This window comes from Mus musculus, chromosome 4, assembly GCF_000001635.26.
Source record: "Mus musculus strain C57BL/6J chromosome 4, GRCm38.p6 C57BL/6J".
NCBI classification, from domain to species: Eukaryota; Metazoa; Chordata; class Mammalia; order Rodentia; family Muridae; genus Mus; species Mus musculus.
In genome coordinates, this window is record NC_000070.6 from 37,852,055 (window position 1) to 37,860,974 (window position 8,920).

The window sequence follows — 8,920 nt, forward strand, 5'->3', positions numbered from 1 at the left end:
AATTTCTAATATATAAAATTATAATTATTTTAAAAATATAGAAAAGGCAGTGTGAATGAAGTCTTACTTATTTGAAATAAAACTTATGGGAATTTAGAAGCTAAAAGTACCACAACACATAAAATATACTGAAGATAATTCATACATATTTGGTTAAACATTGATAATTACCAAGGTTTTTAAGACTATAAAACAAGTATAACTTTGAGGATTTGTTGTCTTAAGATAATTCCAGCTTTAGTAGTTTTCTTGAGTATTGTCAAAGTATTGAGCATTCTCTGTGCTATAAATTAACCTTTGTTTCAAAGTTACTCATTAAGTATTTGTTTTATATCTGTACCTTATCCTCAAAAATAACAGACCAAAAGATTCTGAAATCTTCGTGATGTAATGTGGCTGTTTTAAAGACACAAAAAATCTACTGAGCATTCAAAGTATACGGTAATGATATTAGTGAGACTGTGTTACATTTTGCTATATTTTGCATTAGAGTATAAGAATGTAGGCTTAACTTCTCCTGGAGTGCAGCTACTGGGGATGATGTGGTTAATGAGCTTAATTTCTAACTCTTACTCTGACGCTAGAATACACGAATTAACAAGGCAAAGCATGTATGTTTATTAAAATATGTGTAAATGTTGGCCTGTACTGCAGAACATGGTAGTTTTTATACAGGTAGTGTGATTAAAATCAGGCAGGTTTAATATGTGACAGGAATATAAAGCTCCAAAAAATTATGATGGAATGATTAATTACAATTTGGCAGATAAGAATAGAGAAGAAACATGATGCTGCTATTGTCATTCATTTAATATCATGTTGTTACCGTGACTTATTAAATGTTGGCTGAGGAATCAGATCTTATCTGAATCATGGACAAACATATGTAAGGAGAAGAATATTGAGGAGGTGCGATTATAATTGATATGGAGTTAGTTCACAGGCTCCTAGGGAATAAAATTTTGGAGAAGCAGTTTGTTCCTTTACTTTCTCTATTTCTTTTATTTTCTTTCTTTTTTTTTTTTTATTTTAATAGAACCCAAACTTACTTTTCATTTATTTGATAGAAACATGCTATTTTTCCATTTTTTAAATTAGGTACTTTCTTCATTTACATTTTAAATTAAATGAAATGTAATCCCGAAATGAAATGCTATCCCGAAAGTCCCCTATACTCTCCCAACTCCCCTGCTCCCCTACACACACACACTCCCACTCCTTGGCCCGGTTGTTCCCCTGAACTGGGGCATATAAAATTTGCAAGACCAAGGGGACTCTCTTCCCAATGATGGTCATCTAGGCCATCTTCTGATACATATGCAGCCAGAGACACGAGCTCTGGGGGTACTGGTTATTTCATATTGTTGTTCCAACTATAGGGTTGTAGACCCCTTCTAGCTCTTCCATTGGGGGCCCTGTGTTCCAACCAATAGCTGACTGTGAGCATACACTTCTGTGTTTGCTAGGCCCCAGCTACTCATATGGGATGGATCCCCAGGTGGGGCAGTCTCTGGATTGCTTTTTCTTCAGTCTCTGTTCCACACTTTTTCTCTGAATTGCTTCTCTTGAGTGTTTTGTTCCCCCTATTAAGAAAGACCTAAGTACCCCCACTTTGTTCTTCCTTCTTCTTGAGCTTCATGTGGTCTTTGGATTGTATCTTTGGCATTCAGAGATTTTGGGCTAATAGCCACTTATCAGTGAGTACATACCATATGTGTTCTTTTGTGATTGGGTTACCTAATGCAGGATGATATTTCTATGTTCCATCCATTTGCATAGGAATTTCATAAATTCCTTTTCTTTAATAGCTGAGTAGTACTCCATTGTGTAAATGCACCACATTTTCTGTATTCATTCCTCTGTTGAGGGACACCTGGGTTCTTTCCAGCTTCTGGCTATTATAAATAAGGCTGCTATGAACATAGTGGAGCATGTGGCACAGAGCTAAACAAAGAATTCTCAACTGAGGAATACCGAATGGCTGAGAAGCACCTGAAAAAATGTTCAACATCCTTAATCATCAGGGAAATGCAAATCAAAACAATCTGAGATTCCATCTCACACCATTCAGATTGGCTAAGATAAAAAATTCAGGTGACATCAGAAGCTGGCGAGGATGTGGAGAAAGAGGAACACTCCTCCATTGTTGGTGGGATTACAAGCTTGTATAACCATTATGGAAATCAGTCTGGTGTTTCCTCAGAAAATTGGACATAGTACTACTGGAGGATTCAGCAATACCTCTCCTGGGCATATATCCAGAAGATTCTCCAACATGTAATAAGGACACATGCTCCACTATGTTCTATATTTCTTGTGAGTCATAATGACCTCAAGAAGCAAGGCACAGTGAAGATAAATAAATGATGATGTGCTATGCGTTGGTGGCACACGCCTTTAATCACAGCACTCAGGAGGCAGAGGCAGGCAGATTTCTGAGTTCGAGGCCAGCCTGGTCTACAGAGTGAGTTCCAGGACAGCAGGGCTATACAGAGAAACCCTGTCTCGAAAAACCAAAAAATAAATAAATAAATAAATAAATAAATAATAAATAAAAGATGATGCAGTCAGGCTAACTAATTATTAAGTTTGTTTTACAACTGGAAATGTTATATAATGGTTTCTATCACAAAAGTCAATAGCAATTGATTAAATATTTGAAATTATATCAGTTGTATATCACTTCTATCTTAAGTTTATGATATATAGTGTATGGATGTTTATAAAAGTTTACTGATATTTTGAAATGTTGAACAGCAAAAATAATCTAGAAATATTACCAAAATAAAAATCTTTACTCTTCTTGGCAACATATTTGGTAATAATATTACATATAATTTTTAAGAGAGAATTAATGCACTAATTATAATGGCGGTGTCAGAATTTAGAGCAGTGGAAATAGACAAAATCTTTACAAAGGACATGTAGTATTGCCAGAAAGACTAGGAATTTCCCCCACAGTCATAAGGAAGATGTTCAGACATAGAAGAACTATCACTCAAAATTAAGGAAGAAATATCAAATAAAGAAAAATTTAACAGTATATATCCAGGGTATATAAGAACAACTTTGACAGAAATTATTGCTTTTATGTAGTATATACGTAGATAATTTTACAATGAATAAAACATACTATAAAGAATTTAACAACTTATGATCACCTAGGATTTTATTTAATACTTTATCTTTTAAGAAAATTACAATCATTAATTCACACAAAACTTCTCTAGGTACATGTTTAACAGCAGTCTAGGACATTACATTATTCATATGTCAAGGGAATAACCACTGATCTCAACAAAAGATATTCATCAATTTTTATGCATCCATAATTTCTTGAATTTGGAATCCTTTTCTGTTGACACATAAATCACGTAAGAACTTACAGGGCTGGAAACATCAACTGAATTGGACCTTGAAGGATGGGTCCTGTCAAGGCAGCTTGAAATTAGCATTGCCTAAATGCATATTTGTTTTTTCATGTTATTTTTGTTTTACTACACACCAGGATCCTAGCAAAGAGCATAAGCTACTTCTCTTCTCTACTCTGTCTCTTTGTCTCTCTGTCTCTGTCTCTCTCTCTTTCTGTGTATGTGTGTGTCTATGTGTGTGTGTAGCTGTGTTCTGCATGTATGTATGTGTGTATGTGTGTGTGTATGTATGAATTTGTTCTGATATATAAGCTCTGTATTAGTTAGATCTGGCAGTCTAAACAACACTGGGTTCAGTTGGAAGCAGAAGTTTTAGAAAAAAATATAGAGAATTAAAGATTTCTAAAGAGTCTTCTATATTTTATGAATGTGAGAAACTCAACCCATTTATTAATGTATTATGACACAGGAAATATAAGTGAAGAAGAAATGATAAAATTATGTGTTTATTGGAGGCATTCTATGTTGGCTAATATTCCAGATAGTGATTTGAATACTTAGTCAATATAACAGGATTGTTTGGGGAAAAAAGTGAGATTGAAAATGGTCTTTGTAAATGCTCCATTTTATACCAAGTATCATGTGAAAAAAGCGATCAGAGGCCTTGGGAACAGCATAAGGATTATACATCCTTGATTAGCTGAATTCAAAGCACACCTAGGTATATGCTTGAATATATGGCTATGTCAGATTGCTAAGAATCCATAATTACAGGCATTTTTTTAATTTTTGAAAGACAGTAAGCTAGAGTACTTTTGGTTTCGTTTTTATAGTTTCAATTTCTCATGGTCATTTGTTGTCTGAAAATGAGTGCCTATAAAATCAAGGTATTTGCAGAAGGAAGGGAACAGAGAATAAAAGAGGTAGACACAAAAATTATACTGTCAAATTACTCATTTTATTATTTATTATTAATCTCTTATTGTGGAAACTTCTAAGCAAACTTTATCATGGGTGCATATTTAGAGGACAAAACATAATGTCCATAGGGTTTGGATCTACTTATGGCATTAGGCATCCATTGTGGGGTTTAGAATGTATTTTATGTGGTTCAAGGATATAAATATATTATTTCCATAAAAATTAACATATCAGAATAGAAGACTAAAGCATATATTTCCTGTTTAAATTTTAAATCTGTATAAAGAAGCAAAACCATTGGAATGAGTTTCTTGTAAAATATTATACTAATAGCAAATTATATTAATATCAATTCTATAAGATAATATGAATACTGAGGAAATTAGTTAAAATATTCACATTTTTTGTTTAGCTATGAATTTTGAATGATAATTATAGTAATTTTGCAATCATTCGATGAAGCAAAGTTTATACAATACTCTAATATTCATTATTGAGGAGACAGTTTATGGTTACTATTTATATCTTTCATGTTATCAAATATTTTCTTTGTAGTTAACGTAAAATGTATGTGTTTTCAATCTAGTAACTTTATATTAAACTTTGAAAACATTTTTATTGTATTTCAAAAAGTATTCCTATGAGTTCTTAGAGAATTCCATACAATGCATATTTATAATATTCTAACATTTTCCGTTCTTCCCTCCATTATGATCAACTTTCAGTTTTCCCCCTCAACCTCCAAGAAATCCAATTTGAGTTGCCCTACTAGTCCACAGAGTGTTAGTACCCTAGTGTCTGGTCAACATATTAGAAGTTACATCATTAAAGAAAACGGACCTTCCCTCTTTCAGTAACTCTCAATGCCAATACACTCTCAGCTAGTGTGGTATAAGACCAATTTTTGCATTCTGTGTTCAGATTTGTACATACATGGAATTGTCTGATAACTTCTGGAAATTACCACTATCTTGATATTATATACCATTTCTGACTCTTGTGATCTTTCTGACCTCACTTCAATGAAGAAATCTGAGTTTCTGTGAGACATTTGTGATGTTTATGTTTTTCTGATGGATGAGCACTTCATTCTCTTTTATTTATGGTATGTCGACATTTTGAAGGTTTCTACAAAGAGAAGCTTCGGAGTTTTGAGGAAAACTCTGTTCTATGGGTATAGTAGGAAGTCATTAGGACTTATTTTAGAATTGCATGCATTTAGCAGAATAACACTATTAGATTATATTTTAGTCATTATGACATATATCTACAGTATATGGGCCCCTTTATCAGTGTTGTCCCATGAAGATTGCCTTAGATATAAATATAAAGTAGTTGGTTACAACCATGGCTTTAATAACATTATATTGGTTGGGATGTATTCTCAAGAAAATCACAGTTAAAAGGATTCAGAGATAGTTGAGACAGAGGATTATTTTTTCTTCTAGTTGACTCAATTAAATGGTGCCTTCAGTAATAGGGACTTCTGTCAAGTTATAGAGTCTAGTAAGAAATATTTACATATAAATACATATATATATGTATATGTATGTATATGTGTGTGTGTGCGTGTGTGTGTGTGTGTGTGTGTGTGTGTGTGTGTGTGTGTGTGAAGGAAGTTAATAAACTAATAATCAGGATACCCTTCTTACTTTCCTACTTTCCATGTTTCCTAAATTGTTAGATAGATCTGATATCCATCATGTGTTAATCTCTGAACTATAACCTTGAAAACATACTTATTCATACAGACACAGGCAAAAAGCTGGTTATATCTTAACACAAACTGTCCAAACAAGAGCCCATGGAATGACTATGATCATAGTTCAGAAGATGAAAGAATTTTTTTCTTTTGAACCCTTAATATCTCAAAAGATAAACTGAGTTACTGTTCTTTAAAATGTGAACATATTTATATACAATTTTGTATTTCTCTTTCTTATACAGGTGTTAATATAAAATTAATACCTATAAAATAACCACAAAATGTGACTGAATGCAAGATCTTTATAAATTACTCAAGCCAAGATGACATCATAGGAATTTATTTATAATAAAGTATTTATGAATATAATTTACCTTTTTTACCTTGTGTAAAAAATATACTTATTGCAAGTAATGAAATTTTAAAGAAAAAAACACTTTGTTCGTTTGCAATTTAACTTTATACATAATTTTTATAGTTTTTATTTTCAAAGAACAATATATGTTCACTCTTTTTCATGTAACTAAAGTAATAAAGACCCAATTTCTTTAATTTTTATGAAATATTTTTATTAATTATATAAATTCTTTAAAATGGAATATAAACTCAAATGATAGCAGGTGTCAGGTGAATAACAAAAGGAATAAAATAATTTGATTTAAGGATTTGGGAGTAGGTATTGTGATGTTTTCCATACTGACACTAAAAATACATTCAAAACACTTTAAAGATATGTATAAGGTATTAGTAGAATATGTCTTCAAAGAGTATCTTCAAAATATGAAAACATTTTAAAAACTACTATTCTACATGATTTAAAGTATATTTACTTCTTAAATTGTTATCATTTCTGTTTAGTTTATATTTTATAAAAAATACTTAAATAATATCTGTTATGAGAGTGGAAATTAGATTTTTCCCCTGAGTTTCTAGGGATATCAACCACAGTTAGGGGCAGGCTGCATAAGCAGAAGTAGTTTACAAAACAAAGCAGACTGTAGATTTTTATTTATTTTTGCTTCAAATTATTTTCCTATTTTATTATCTATTTTTGTTTGTTTTATTCTTTGGGGTTTTTGTTTTTTTTGTTGGATTTTGTTTTATTTTATTTTCTGAGTGACAGAGAGATCATGAAGTTTGGTGAGGAGGGAGGTATGAAAAATTTGAGAAGGGCTGGGGAGGAGAAAGAATATAGTCAAAATATATTGTATATAAAGTTTTAAATAAATTTTGGAAAATATTTTGTTAATTAATGGCTTAGTTATAACTCCTCTCCTAACTGATTTTATATCAAGTGCTAACATGCAATGATAGTTTTCAAAATGGTTGTTCAAATGTTATAACATACTTCTTCGTGGAAAATTCAAATTGATTATTCATTCCATATTTTTGTACTCATATTTTTGATTAACTTTATCATAGTTGTTTCTTTATGGTATGCAAATTTCTATTTGTTTATTATTTGTACATGTAAAAATCTCTTTTTCCCTGAATTGGGAGAAATAACAACAATATTATAAGAGCTGGAAACTACTATGGAATATTTCTACAAGGCAATAAAGAAGAGTTGGCAAAATATGAGATTTTGAAGAAGTAAATTTTTATTTGTCATTTTACTATCCTTTATCTATTTGAAAGATATAACCACCATTACTGAAAGAGAGGTAATTTCAATGACGTATAGCTTAATTTTATGTTGAAAATCTTAAAACATAAAGTAACAAAAATTGCAGAACATTGTGTCTTTCAGAACTATGAAAAAGAGATATAAAAGATTACAGAATATCTTAGGAGAGAACATCAGAAAGTTACAACTGAATTTGGAACAAGAAGGTACTATACCCTGTACTGATGCCAGGAAGTTTCAAGCAAGGACCTAATAGTCTAAAAATCTTACTTCTGCAGGAGAAGATTGTCTGGGATATTGCTGGGTTTGGTTTTAAGGCTTGTTTTAAAAATTCAAGTTAGAATGGGTTGGCTCAATTCCTTGACAGAATGCAGATGTTTAATTATCTTTTCTGATGGAAATAGAATTCTAAAAAAAAAGAAGAAGAAAGTTTGGAATACAATAACAGCAAAGTCTGTCCCTTCATTTCCACTCTCTTTAGCCATCTTTATCTTTCTGCCAGATACTACCAATAGGAACCAACTAAGGCAACTGACTAACAGAAAATGTGTTTATAGCCACACCCCAAATCTACTGACAGAGATAGTCAGAGATACCATAGACTTCAACTGAGGAGACATAGCTTAGTACGTCTTTATTTTATTCTATTTGTTTTACTTTGTTTTTAAAGTTTTAATGGACTAGTTCACAGACATTCCTCTGTAAGCTATAAATGGTTTAAGAATTGAATGTTTGGAGAGAAAAAAAAAAAACTGGTTCATGTGGAAACTTTGGCTGACTTTAATATATGTTTAATAAGCAAATTTGCTCAACTCCAGGCAAATATGAGAAGTGTTTTAAAAATGTATACAATCATATAGATAACTCTTACATATTCTTTTTGTTCTAAAATACCTTTCTTCAAAAATGAATGCATTGCCATAGGAGACAACTTCCTGAACAAAACAATAACACAGGCACTAAGATGGACAATTAATAAATAGGAACTCATGAAACTGAAAAAGCTGTTGGAAGTTTAATAAGAAGTTGGGAGTGGGTGGGTGGGTAGGGGGAGCACCCTCATATAGGCAGGGGAGGGAGCATGTGATAAGGGGTTTCTGGAGGGGATACCTAGAAAGGGGAAACATTTGAGATGTAAACAAAGAAAATATCCAATAAAAGAAAAAATAGTCAAGGAACTATTACCAATTAACCCAGTAAAAAGGGCTGCAGATCAAAATAGATTTCTCAGTAGATAAATCTCTTTTATTTAAATTTATTCATTTATTTATTTAGTATTCATTTTACATCCTACTC